Genomic DNA, 15,533 nt, shown 5'->3' on the forward strand with positions numbered 1-15,533 from the left:
GATGATCAACAACGGGTTTAGCATCAGGTTCCATATTAATCTTGTATTGACAGAGAGTGGGACTAATGCCCTTAAGATCATCAAGAGTATATCCAATAGCAGCACAGTGTTGATACGTCTCCAACGTATCTATAATTTTTGATTGCTCCATGCTATTATATTATCTGTTTGGATGTTAATGGGCTTTATATTACACTTTTATATCATTTTAGGACTAACCTATTAACCGGGGGCCCAGCCCAAATTGTTGTTTTTGCCTATTTTCAGTGTTCCGCAGAAAAGGAATATCAAACGAAGTCCAAACGGAATGAAACCTTCGGGAACGTAATTTTCTCAACAAACGTGATCCAGGAGACTTGAAGTGGGCGTCAAGAAACAATCGAGGAGGCCATGAGGCAGGGGGGTGCGCCTACCCCCCTGGGAGCGCCTTCCACCCTCGTCGGCCCCTCGTTGCTCCACCGACCTACTTCTTCCTCCTATATAAGTCCACGTACCCCGCAAACATCCAGGAGCACCACGAAAACCTAATTCCACTGCCGCAACCTTCTATACCCGAGAGATCCCATCTTGGGGCCTTTTCCGGAGCTCCGCCAGAGGGGGCATTGATCATAGAGGGCCTCTACGTCAACTCCATGGCCTCTCCAGTGATGTGTGAGTAGTTTACTTCAGACCTTCAGGTCCATAGCTAGTAGCTAGATGGCTTCTTCTCTCTCTTTGGATCTCAACACAAAGTGCTCCTCGATTCTCTTGGAGATCTATTCGATGTAATCTTCTTTTGCGGTGTGTTTGTCGAGATCGATGAATTGTGGGTTTATGATCCAGATTATCTATGAACAATATTTGATTCTTCTCTGAATTCTTTTATGTATGATTGGTTTATCTTTGCAAGTCTCTTCGAATTATCAGTTTGGCTTGGCCTACTAGATTGATCTTTCTTGCAATGGGAGAAGTGCTTAGCTTTGAGTTCAATCTTATGGTGCTCGATCCCAGTAACAGTAGGGGAAACGACACGTATTGTATTGTTGCCATCGAGGCTAAAAAGATGGGGTTTATATCATATTGCATGAGTTTATCCCTCTACATCATGTCATCTTGCTTAAGCGTTACTCTGTTCTTATGAACTTAATACTCTAGCTACATGCTGGATAGCGGTCGATGTGTGGAGTAATAGTAGTAGATGCAGAATCGTTTTGGTCTACTTGTCGCGGACATGATGCCTATATACATGATCATGCCTAGATATTCTCATAATTATTCGCTTTTCTATCAATTGCTCGACAGTAATTTGTTTACCCACCGTAATACTTATGCTATCTTGAGAGAAGCCACTAGTGAAACCTATGGCCCCGGGGTCTATTTTCCATCATACAAGTTTCCAATCTATTTTATTTTTCAATCTTTACTTTCAATCTATATCATAAAAATACCAAAAATATTTATCTTATTATTATCTCTATCAGATCTCACTCTTGCAAATGGCCATGAAGGGATTGACAACCCCTTTCTCGCGTTGGTTGCGAGGTTCTTATTTGTTTTTGTAGGTACGAGGTGACTCGCGCGTGGTCTCCTACTTGATTGATACCTTGGTTATCAAAAACTGAGGGAAATACTTACGCTGCTTTACTGCATCACCCTTTCCTCTTCAAGGGAAAATCAACGCAGTGCTCAAGAGGTAGCAAGAAAGATTTCTGGCGCCGTTGCCGGGGAGGCTTACGCAAAGTCAAGTCAAGATTTGATCTCCCGACAACTAGCCATTTTTGGCGCCGTTGCCGAGGAGATCTACGCCAAGTCAAGACATACCAAGTACCCATCACAACTCTTATCCTCCACATTACATTATTTGCCATTTGCCTCTCGTTTTCCTCTCCCCCACTTCACCCTTGCCGTCTTATTCGCCCTTTTTTCCTCTTGCCCTCCCTTTCCGCTCGCCTCTTTTCCACTAGCTTCATCGTTATGGCTAGTCCTTTATCTACTCCTTTGTCTCCCGAGAATGAATTTCTTAATTTTAAACAGAGGGAGAAAATCTAAAAGATGCTTGGTACAGAATTTGCGATGCGCAAAATAGATCTTCTAGGGAGCAATCTACTTCCGTTCTTCTTCGCAATTTTTATGTAGGCATCAACCCTTGGAATAGATATATTCTTGATACCATTACCAGAGGAAATTTCTTGGGTAGCCATACTTTGATTCTTATAATGCTATGATAGATTTGTTTGGCCCACCACCTCTTTTGGTTAATGGAACTATTTTAACTTTGGAACACATGATGCAACGGCTTGCAATTATTGAAAATAAAGTTGCCACCATAGAGTTGATTGAAAATTTGGATAGAAAGATCCATAACCAAATTACCCAATACGGATCTAAGGTAGGAGTTGCTCTTAATGTTTTTAAAGAAAAGGGACCTATGGTTAATGAAAAGATAGATCAAGATTCCACTAGAATTGATAAAATTGAGGATATTATTACCAACCTTGGGTCTGCATTTTCTTCCTTGAAAAACACTCCTCCTAATGCTAAGATTGCCAAATTGATGCATGTTCCTAAAAATAAGGGTGAAACTTCTAGTAAGGAAAATGCGGACCTCAAATCCATAAGTGTTCACCCCAACTTTCTCACTATCCTTAAGGAACCTTTTGCTACAAATGATTTTCTTGATTTCGTGCCTAGGAGTTTGATAATTAATAAAAAGAAAGAAACTCCCAAGGGTTATAGGTGTCTTATTGAAGAATTACCTACCAAAGAGATGGCAATACCTAGATCTATCCTTGCTTTTATGCCTAGCTAGGGGCGTTAAACGATAGCGCTTATTGGGAGGCAACCCAATTTTATTTTTATTCCTTGCTTTTTGCTCCTGTTTAGTAATGAATAATTTATCTACCCTCTGTTTTGGTTGTGTTTTTTGTGTTTAATTAGTGTTTGTGCCAAGTAGAACCATTGGGAAGACTTGCGAAAAGTCTTTTTAATCTTGCTGTAAAAAACAGAAACTTTAGCGCTCACGAGAATTGCTGCCATTTTTACTTGGAAAGTGCTATTTAGTTAATTCTTTTTGAAGATGATTAATAGATAAATTCCTCACGTCCATAAATTTATTTTAGAATTTTTGGGGTTCGAGAAGTTTGCGTTAGCTACAGATTACTACAGACCATTCTGTTTTTGACAGATTCTGTTTTTCGTGTGTTGTTTGCTTATTTTGATGAATCTATGGCTAGTAAAAGAGTTTATAAACCATATAGAAGTTGGAATACAGTAGGTTTAACACCAATATAAATCAAGAATGATTTCATTACAGTACCTTGAAGTGGTGTTTTGTTTTCTTTCACTAACGGAGCTCACGAGATTTTCTATTTTGAGTTTTGTGTTGTGAGGTTTTCAAGTTTTTGGTAAAGATTTGATGAATTATGGAACAAGGAGTGGCAAGATCCTAAGCTTGGGGATGCCCATGGCACCCCAAGGTAAAATTCAAGGACACCAAAAAGCCTAAGCTTGGGGATGCCCCGGAAGGCATCCCCTCTTTCGTCTTCGTCTATCGGTAACTTTACTTGGAGCTATATTTTTATTCACCACATGATATGAGTTTTTCTTGGAGCGTCTTGTATGATTTGAGTCTTTGCTTTTTAGTTTACCACAATCATCCTTGCTGTACACACCCTTTGAGAGAGACTCACATGATTTGAAATTTAGTAGAATACTCTATGTGCTTCACTTATATCTTTTGAGCCATATAGTTTTTGCTCTAGTGCTTCACTTATATCTTTTAGAGCACGGCGGTGGTTTTATTTTATAGAAATAATTGATCTCTCATGCTTCACTCGTATTATTTTGAGAGTCCTTTCGAACAACATGGAAATGTGCTTTTAGGAATAATATAAAAACATTCATAGAAGTGCATTGAATATTATGAGAAGTTTGATACCTGATAATTGTTTTGAGATATGGAGATGGTGATATTAGAGTCATTTTAGTTGAGTAGTTGTGAATTTGAGAAATACTTGTGTTGAAGTTTGTGATTCCCGTAGCATGCATGTATGGTGAACCTTTATGTGATGAAGTCGGAGCATGATTTATTTATTGATTGTCTTCCTTATGAGTGGCGGTCGGGGACGAGCGATGGTCTTTTCCTACCAATCTATCCCCCTAGGAACATGCGCGTAATACTTTGTTTTGATAACTAATAGATTTTTGCAATAAGTATGTGAGTTCTTTATGACTAATGTTGAGTCCATGGATTATACACACTCTCACCCTTCCACCATTGTTAGCCTCTCTAGTATCGCGCAACTTTCGCCGGTACCATAAACCCACCACTTACCTTCCTCAAAACAGCCACCATACCTACCTATTATAGCATTTCCATAGCCATTCCAAGATATATTGCCATGCAACTTTTCATCGTTCCGTTATTATGACACGCTTCATCATTGTCATATTGCTTGCATGATCATGTAGTTGACATCGTACTTGTGGCAAAGCCACCGTTCATAATTCTTCATACATGTCACTCATGCATCATTGCACATCCCGGTACACCACCGGAGGCATTCACATAGAGTCATATTATGTTCTAAGTATTGAGTTGCAATTCTTGAGTTGTAAGTAAATTAAAGTGTGATGATCATCATTATTAGAGCATTGTCCCAGTGAGGAAAGGATGATGGAAACTATGCTTCCCCCACAAGTCGGGATGAGACTCCAGACGAAAAAAAGAGGCCAAAAAGAAAAAAAATAAAGAAGGCCCAAATAAAAATGGGAGAAAAAGAGAGAAGGGACAATGTTACTATCCTTTTTACACACTTGTGCTTCAAAGTAGCACCATGATCTTCATGATAGAGTCTCCTATGTTATCACTTTTATATACTAGTGGGAATTTTACATTATGGAACTTGGCTTGTATATTCCAATGATGGGCTTCCTCAAAATTGCCCTAGGTCTTCATGAGCAAGCAAGTTGGATGCACACCCACTTAATTCTTTTGTTGAGCTTTCATACACTTATAGCTCTGGTGCATCCGTTGCATGGCAATCCTACTCACTCACGTTGATATCTATTGATGGGCATCTCCATAGACCGTTGATACACCTAGTTGATGTGAGACTATCTTCTCCTTTTGTCTTCTCCACAACCACCATTCTATTCCACATATAGTGCTATATCCATGGCTCACACTCATATATTGCGTGAAGATTGAAAAAGTTTGAGAACATCAAAAGTATGAAACAATTGCTTGGCTTGTCATCGGGGTTGTGCATGATTTAAATATTTTGTGTGGTGAAGATAGAGCATAGCCATACTATATGATTTTGTAGGGATAACTTTCTTTGGCCATGTTATTTTGAGAAGACATGATTGCTTAGTTAGTATACTTGAAGTATTATTATTTTTATGTCAATATTAAACTTTTATCTTGAATCTTTCAGATCTGAACATTCATGCCACAATAAAGAAAAATTACATTGAGAAATATGTTAGAAAACATTCCACATCAAAAATTCTTTTTTATCATTTACCTACTCGAGGATGAGCAGGAATTAAGCTTGGGGATGCTTGATACGTCTCCAACATATCTATAATTTTTGATTGCTCCATGCTATTATATTATCTATTTTGGATGTTAATGGCCTTTATTTTACAATTTTATATCATTTTTGGGACTAACCTATTAACCGGATGCCCAACCCAAATTGCTATTTTTTTGCCTATTTCAGTGTTTCGCAGAAAAGGAATATCAAACGAAGTCCAAACGGAATGAAACCTTCAGGAACATGATTTTATCAACAAACGTGATCCAGGAGACTTGGAGTGGGCGTCAAGAAACAATCGAGGAGGCCACGAGGAAGGGGGCACGCCTAGCCCCGTGGGCGCGCCATCCACCCTCATGGGCCCCTTGTTGCTCCACCGACCTACTTCTTCCTCCTATATAAGTCCACATACCCCGCAAACATCCAGGAGCACCACGAAAACCTAATTCCACCGCCGCAACCTTCTGTACCCGAGAGATCCCATCTTGGGGCCTTTTTCGGAGCTCCGCCGGAGGGGGCATTGATCACGAAGGGCCTCTACGTCAACTCCATGGCCTCTCCGGTGATGTGTGAGTAGTTTACTTCAGACCTTCAGGTCCATAGCTAGTAGCTAGATGGCTTATTCTCTCTCTTTGGATCTCAATACAAAGTTCTCCTCGGTTCTCTTGGAGATCTATTCGATGTAATCTTCTTTTGCGGTATGTTTGTCGAGATCCGATGAATTGTGGGTTTATGATCCAGATTATCTATGAACAATAGTTGATTCTTCTCTGAATTCTTTTATGTATGATTGGTTTACCTTTGCAAGTCTCTTCGAATTATCAGTTTGGTTTGGCCTACTAGATTGATCTTTCTTGCAATGGGAGAAGTGCTTAGCTTTCTGTTCAATCTTACGGTGCTCGATCCCAGTGACAGTAGGGGAAACGACACGTATTGTATTGTTGCCATCGAGGATAAAAGATGGGGTTTATATCATATTGCATGAGTTTATCCCTCTACATCATGTCATCATGCTTAAGGCATTACTCTGTTCTTATGAACTTAATACTCTAGATGCATGCTAGATAGCGGTCGATGTGTGGAGTAATAGTAGTAGATGCAGAATCATTTCGGTCTACTTGCCGCGGACGTGATACCTATATACATGATCATGCCTAGATATTCTCATAATTATTCGCTTTTCTATCAATTGCTCGACAGTAATTTGTTTACCCACCGTAATACTTATGCTATCTTGAGAGAAGCCACTAGTGAAACTGATGGCCCCCGGGTCTATTTTCCATCATACAAGTTTCCAATCTATTTTATTTTGCAATCTTTACTTTCAATCTATATCATAAAAATACCAAATATATTTATCTTATTATTATTATTATCTCTATCAGATCTCACTCTTGCAAGTGGCCGTGAAGGGATTGACAACCCCTTTATCGCGTTGGTTGCGAGGTTCTTATTTGTTTGTGTAGGTACAAGGTGACTCGCGTGTGGTCTCCTACTGGATTGATACCTTGGTTCTCAAAAACTAAGGGAAATACTTATGCTGCTTTACTGCATCACCCTTTCCTCTTCAAGGGAAAACCAACGCAGTGCTAAAGAGGTAGCAGGTGCTTCCTCAGAATTTCTAATAATCTCTCTTCTTCATGTTCTGGAAGGTTAGCACTAATAATAACAGCATATATCTTTTTCTCATCAAGATAAGCATACTTCAGAGTGTCAGGTAGTTGCATTAATTCAAACACGCGATCACCTTTAGGGCGGGAAGAGAGAGGTTACACCGCTTCAAGTAAAGCTTAGAGCGGGAAGAGAGAGGTTACACCGTTTCATAGAGCGGGAGATGTTGTTGACGGCGGCGAAGTTGTTCATGTAGATCGCCGTCATGATGGTTCCCCCTGCCGCCGCTCCGGCGCCACCAGGAGAGAGGGGGAGAGAGCCCCCTTCCTTCTTCTTGCTTGCCCTCCCCCCTAGATGGGAGAAGGTTTCCCCTCTAGTCCTTGGTCTCCTCAGCTCCCGAGGGGCGGGAGCCCCTCCGAGATTGGATCTCTCTCTATTTTCTTCGCTCCTGTTTTCTGGCCGAACACCATTTCTTAAAGTTGTCGACTTAACACGAGTTTTTGGGCGACAAGAAACACATGAAGCTTTGGGAGACCTCGAGAAGAGCTGCCAGGTGCCCACATGGACACCCTACGCGGTTGGAAGGCCACACCACCTGCCTGTGTGGGCCACCCTACACCGCCTTAGTCCAATTCCACCGCCATAAATCCCTCCAAATACTGAAACCCTTTGTAATATTTTTAAGAATAATTTTATCGCTGCCGCAAGTCTCTGTACCGAGAAGATTCCATATGGAGGCCTGTTCCAGAGCCCTGCTAGAGGGGGAAGCCTTTGCCAGAGCCATCTTCATCAACCTTACTACCTCCATGATCATATGTAAGTAGTTCCATTAGGAACTTGGGGTCTATAGTTGTAACTAGATGATTCTCTCTGTCTTTGGATCTTCAATACCATCTTCCTGTGATTTGATCGGGGTCAATTCGATGTAATCGGTCATGTATTTGTTGGGACATGATGAATTTTCACTTTATGGTTAGATTTTTTATTGGATTCAATTGAATCTTTTGAAGTTTTGTTGTTGCATAATTAAATAGCTTTATATGCTCTTCGATCTATCTATCTTCTTTGGCCAAATTCAATGTGTTTTTCTTCAAAGGTAGTTGTGCTTTGTAGTGGCTTCAATCTTGCGGTGCTCTAACCCAGTGACAATAAGGGCCAAGACATATATTGTATTATTGCCTCTAAGGATAAAACAACGGGGTTTGTCATATTGGTTGACTTCTTCCTGTCTATATTATGTCACCATGCTTATTGTGTTACTCGGTTTCTTGCAAAGTTAATACCTTAAGATGCATGCTGCATAGTGTTTTTATGGTGGGGTGATACGTCTCCAATGTATCTATAATTTTTGATTGCTCCATGCTATATTATCTACTGTTTTGGATGCTTATGGGCTTTATTATACACTTTTATATCATTTTTGGGACTAACCTATTAACCCAGAGCCCAGTGCGAGTTTCTGTTTTTACCTTGTTTTAGGGTTTCGAAGAAAAGGAAAATCAAACGGAGTCCAATTGACCTGAAACTTTACGGAACTCATTTTTGGAAGGAAAGAAGCCCAGAAGACTTGAAGTGCACGTAAGGGAAGCTTCAAGGAGGCCACGAGGTAGGGGGCGCGCCCACCCCCCTAGGGCGCGCCCTCCACCCTCGTGGGCCCCTCGTGGCCCCCCTGACGAACTTCTTCCACCTATATATCTCCATATACCCTAAAACTTCCAGAGAACACAATAGATCGGGAGTTCCGCCGCCAGAAGCCTCCGTAGCCACCGAAAACCAATCTAGACCCGTTGCGGCACCCTGCCGGAGGGGGAATCCCCTCCGGTGGCCATCTTCATCATCCCGGTGCTCTCCATGACGAGGATGGAGTAGTTCTCCCTCGGGACTGAGGGTATGTACCAGTAGCTATGTGTTTGATCTCTCTCTCTCTCTCGTGTTCTTGATTTGGCACGATCTTGATGTATCGCGAGCTTTGCTATTATAGTTGGATCTTATGTTTCTTCTCCCCCTCTACTCTCTTGTAATGGATTGAGTTTCCCCTTTGAAGTTATCTTATCGGATTGAGTCTTTAAAGATTTGAGAACACTTGATGTATGTCTTGCCGTGCGTATCTGTGGTGACAATGGGATATCACGTGATTCACTTGATGTATGTTTTGGTGATCAACTTGCGGGTTCCGCCCATGAACCTATGCATAGGGGTTGGCACATGTTTTCGTCGTGATTCTCCGGTAGAAACTTTGGGGCACTCTTTGAGGTTCTATGTGTTGGTTGAATAGATGAATCTGAGATTGTGTGACGCATATCGTATAATCACACCCACGGATACTTGAGGTGACATTGGAGTATCTAGGTGACATTAGGGTTTTGGTTGATTTGTGTCTTAAGGTGTTATTCTAGTACGAACTCTAGGGTTGTTTGTGACACTTATAGAAATAGCCTAACGGATTGATTGGAAAGAATAACTTTGAGGTGGTTTCGTACCCTACCATAATCTCTTCGTTTGTTCTCCGCTATTAGCGACTTTGGAGTGACTCTTTGTTGCATGTTGAGGGATAGTTATGTGATCCAATTATGCTATTATTGTTGAGGGAACTTGCACTAGCGAAAGTATGAACCCTAGGCCTTGTTTCAACGCATTGCAATACCGTTTACGCTCACTTTTATCATTAGTTACCTTTCTGTTTTTATAATTTCAGATTACAAATACCTTTATCTACTATCCATATACCACTTGTATCACCATCTCTTCGCCGAACTAGTGCACCTATACAATTTACCATTGTATTGGGTGTATTGGGGACACAAGAGACTCTTTGTTATTTGGTTGCAGGGTTGCTTGAGAGAGACCATATTCATCCTACGCCTCCTACGGATTGATAAACCTTAGTTCATCCACTTGAGGGAAATTTGCTACTATCCTACAAACCTCTGCACTTGGAGGCCCAACAACGTCTACAAGAAGAAGGTTGTTTAGTAGACATCAAGCTCTTTTCTGGCGTCGTTGCTGGGGAGGTGAGTGCTTGAAGGTATATCTTTAGATCTTGCAATCGAGTCTTTTAGTTTCTTGTTTTAGCACTAGTTTAGTTTATAAAAGAACACTACAAAAATATGGAATTGAGTTTGTCTCATATGCTTCATCTTTTTAATATCTTTCGTGAGTATGATGGAAAGGAAAATTGTGCTCAAGTGCTAGAATAAGAAATCTATAAAATGTTTGGCACTAAATCTTTGAATGATGAGCATGATTGCAATGTTGTTAGTACGAATTCTTTGAATATCCATGATACTAATGATGATTGCACTAGTGATGATGTCTCCTATAAACATGTCAATTTTTGTGGAGTGCATTGGGTTTGTAAGTACACACCAAATAGGGAAGATAGATATTGCATGAGGCATAAGTACTTAGAAACTAAATTGTTGCAAGAAAGGCTAGATGATTGTGCTGAAAATTTAAATTTTCTTGGCCGTGCTTGTGGACTTTGCAATGAAAGTGGTCATTTAGCTATCCGATGCAAATTGTTTCATGATCTAATCGTGTCCAAAAATTGTGATGACTTGATTTCCCTTGCACACTATAATGAACTTAGTTTGCTTATGGGCTATGAAGAAATGAAACGTATAACTAACTATCTTCCGGAATTTGCCCGTTATAAACTTCTTGGTTTTGATCTAGAGGAAATTTATATGTATTGTGTGGTGAATTGTATTTAAAATCCTTATATTGCCAATTACATAAAGAAAAGAAAACAAATAGAAGATGAAGAGAATACTAATGAAAGGGAAGAGACTTCCCAATATCCTCCTATTATTTCTTATGATGAATCAGGTAACGAGGAGGAGCCTCCTATTCAACCAATCTCATTAATAAGGAGCTCCAAAAAGAAGATTGAACCCACACATGATGTGGTGAAGAAGAAGAAAAGAAAAAGGAAGAGAGGTAAAAAGATATCTCTCCCAAATAATGCTGCTCCTATTATTATTGTGCCTCATGAAAATATAATTGTGGAAGATAATGATACTTCTTATGATCTTGAAAATCTTTTTGGCACTTGCTTGGAAGAATATGATAATTGCTATACTATTGGTGCTATCCATACTATTAATGATGAGAGTGATTATGCTTATGATATGAAAAGGCCCAAGCTTGGGGATGCTATGTTTGGTGAAGATGATGTTTTTGAGAATATATTTGCTGCAATTAATGTTTGTCCCAAGCTTGGGGATGCTATGTTTAATGAAGATGATATTTTTAGTCTCCCAAGTTTTGATATGCAAATTTATAATGATGATAGCATGCCTCCTACCTATGATGATTATTGTGATGATACTAATGCTATAAAAAGTAGTGATTATATTTATAAAACTAGTCATGATTATGGTTACCCCTTCTATGAACATTACTCTTTTAATGTGGAAACAATTTATAGTATTCGAGTTTCTTATGATACTCCCACTATTCCGGATGAGAAGAATTTTGCTTATGTGGAGAGTAATAAAATTTGTATGCTTGTAGATCATGAAAAGAATGCTTTAGGTGCTGGTTATATTGTTGAATTCATTCATGATGCTACTGAAAATTATTATGAGGGAGGAATATATGCTTGTAGGAATTGCAATAATATCAAGTTCCCTCCTTATGTGCTTAAAATTTTGAAGTTATGCTTGTTTTACCTTCCTATGCAAGTCGATTATTGTTCCCATAAGTTGTTTGCTCACAAAACCCCTATGCATAGGAAGAGGGTTAGACTTAAATGTGCTAGTTATATTCTTCATGATGCTCTCTTTATGTTTCAATTCTTATCTTTTATGTGAGCATCATTGAAATCATCATGCCTAGCTAGGGGCGTTAAACGATAGCGCTTGTTGGGAGGCAACCCAATTTTATTTTAGTTCCTTGCTTTTTGTTCCTGTTTAATAATAAATAATTCATATAGACTCTGTTTAGATGTGGTTTTATGTCTTTAGTTAGTGTTTGTGCCAAGTAGAACCTTTGGGAAGATTTGGGGAAAGTCTTTTTAATCTTGCTGTAAAAAACAGAAACTTTAGCGCTCACGAGAATTGCTGCCATTTTTAATTGGAGAATGATATTTAGTTAATTCTTTTTTAAGATGATTAATAGATAAATTCCTCAGGTCCAGAAATTTATTTGAAAATTTTATGAGTTCCATAAGTATAAGTTTGATCCATATTACTACAGACTGCTCTGTTTTTGACAGATTCTGTTTTTCATGTGTTGTTTATTTATTTTGATGAATCTTTGGCTAGTAAAATAGTTTATAAACCATAGAGAATTTGGAATACAGTAGGTTTAACATCAATATAAATAAATAATTAGTTCATTACAGTACCTTGAAGTGGTGATTTATTTTCTTATACTAACGGAGCTTATGAGTTTTCTGTTAAGTTTTGTGTTGTGAAGTTTTCAAGTTTTGGGTAAGGATTCGATGGACTATGGAATAAGGAGTGGCAAGATCCTAAGATTGTGGATGCCCAAGTCACCCCAAGGAAATATTCAAGGAAAACCAAGATCCTAAGCTTGGGGATGCCCCGGAAGGCATCCCCTCTTTCGTCTTCGTTCATCGGTAACTTTACTTGGAGCTATATTTTTATTCGCCACATGATATGTGTTTTGCTTGGAGCGTCATTTTATTTTATTTAGTTTTGCTTGCTGTTTGAATAAAATACCAAGATCTGAAATTATTAAATGTTAGAGAGTCTTCACATAATTGCATAATTATTCGACTACCCATTGATCTTCACTTATATCTTTTGGAGTAGTTTGTTGTTGCTCTAGTGCTTCACTTATATCTTTTAGAGCATGGTGGTAGTTTTATTTTGAAGAAATATATGAACTCTCATGCTTCACTTAGATTATTTTGAGAGTCTTAAATAGCATGGTAATTTGCTTAAAATCCTAATATGCTAGGTATTCAAGAATAATAAAATTCTCTGATGAGTGTGTTGAATACTATGAGAAGTTTGATACTTGATAATTGTTTTGAGATATGGAGATGGTGATATTAGAGTCATTCTAGTTGAGTGGTTATGAATTTGAGAAATACTTGTGTTGAAGTTTGTGATTCCCGTAGCATGCACGTATGGTGAACCGTTATGTGATGAAGTCGGAGCATGATTTATTTATTGATTGTCTTCCTTATAAGTGGCGGTCGGGGATGAGCGATGGTCTTTTCCCACCAATCTATCCCCCTAGGAGCATGCGTGTAATACTTTGCTTTGATAACTTGTAGATTTTTGCAATAAGTATATGAGTTCTTTATGACTAATGTTGAGTCCACGGATTATACACACTCTCACCCTTCCACCTTTGCAAGCCTCTCTAATACCGCGCACCTTTCGCCGGTATCATACACCCACCATATACCTTCCTCAAAACAGCCACCATACCTACCTTTTATGGCATTTCCATAGCCATTCCGAGATATATTGCCTTGCAACTTTCCACCGTTCCGTTTATTATGACACACTTCATCATTGTCATATTGCTTTGCATGATCATGTAGTTGACATCGTATTTGTGGCAAAGCCACTGTTCATAATTCTTTCATGCATGTCACTCATGAGCCATTGCACATCCCGGTACACCGCCGGAGGCGTTCATATAGAGTCATATCTTGTTCTAAGTATCGAGTTGTAATTCTTGAGTTGTAAGTAAATAAAAGTGTGATGATCATCATTATTAGAGCATTGCCCCAGTGAGGAAAGGATGATGGAGACTATGATTCCCCCATAAGTCGGGATGAGACTCCGGACGAAAATAAATAAATAAAAGAGGCCATAAAAAAAGAGAAGGCCCAAATAAAAAAATAAAAAATGAGAGAAAAAGAGAGAAGGGGCAATGCTACTATCCTTTTACCTCACTTGTGCTTCAACGTAGCACCATGATCTTCATAGTAGAGAGTCCCTCATGTTATCACTTTCATATACTAGTGGGAATTTTACATTATAGAACTTGGCTTGTATATTCCAATGATGGGCTTCCTCAAATTGTCCTAGGTCTTCGTGAGCAAGCAAGTTGGATGCACACCCACTTAGTTTCTTTTTGATGAGCTTTCATATACTTATAGCTCTAGTGCATCCGTTGCATGGCAATCCCTACTCACTCACATTGATATCTATTGATGGGCATCTCCATAGCCCGTTGATACGCCTAGTTGATGTGAGACTATCTTCTCCTTTTTGTCTTCTCCACAACCACCATTCTATTCCACATATAGTGCTATGTCTATGGCTCACGGTCATGTATTACATGAGGATTGAAAAAGTTTGAGAACATCAAAAGTATGAAACAATTGCTTGGCTTGTCATCGGGGTTGTGCATGATTTAAATATTTAATGTGGTGAAGATGGAGCATAGCCAGACTATATGATTTTGTAGGGATAGTTTTCTTTGGCCATGTTATTTTGAGAAGACATAATTGCTTAGCTAGTATGCTTGAAGTATTATTATTTTTATGTTACTATTAAAATTTTGTATTGAATCTTATGGATCTGAATATTCATGCCACAATTAAGAAGAATTACATTGAAATTATGCCAAGTAGCACTCCGCATCAAAAATTCTGTTTTTATCATTTACCTACTCGAGGACGAGCAGGAATTAAGCTTGGGGATGCTGATACGTCTCCAACGTATCTATAATTTTTGATTGCTCCATGCTATATTATCTACTGTTTTGGATGTTTATGGGCTTTATTATACACTTTTATATCATTTTTGGGACTAACCTATTAACCCAGAGCCCAGTGTCGGTTTATGTTTTTACCTTGTTTTAGGGTTTCGAAGAAAAGGAAAATCAAACAGAGTCCAATTGACCTGAAACTTTACGGAACTCATTTTTGGAAGGAAAGAAGCCCAGAAGACTTGAAGTGCACGTAAGGGAAGCTTCGAGGAGGCCACGAGGTAGAGCGGCGCGCCCACCCCCTAGGGCGCGCCCTCCACCCTCGTGGGCCCCTCGTGGCCCCCCTGACGAACTTCTTCCGCCTATATATCTCCATATACCCTAAAACTTCCAGAGAACACAATAGATCGGGAGTTCCGCCGCCAAAAGCCTCCGCAGCCACTGAAAACCAATCTAGACCCGTTCCGGCACCCTGCCGGAGGGGGAATCCCTCTCCAGTGGCCATCTTCATCATCCCGGTGCTCTCCATGACGAGGATGGAGTAGTTCTCCCTCGGGACTGAGGGTATGTACCAGTAGCTATGTGTTTGATCTCTCTCTCTCTCTCGTGTTCTTGATTTGGCATGATCTTGATGTATCGTGAGCTTTGCTATTATAGTTGGATCTTATGTTTCTTCTCCCCCTCTACTCTCTTGTAATGGATTGAGTTTCCCCTTTGAAGTTATCTTATCGGATTGAGTCTTTAAAGATTTGAGAACACTTG

This window comes from Triticum urartu, chromosome 6A (genome assembly GCF_056163025.1).
Source record: "Triticum urartu cultivar PI428250 chromosome 6A, HENAU_Tu73, whole genome shotgun sequence".
Classification (NCBI taxonomy): domain Eukaryota; kingdom Viridiplantae; phylum Streptophyta; class Magnoliopsida; order Poales; family Poaceae; genus Triticum; species Triticum urartu.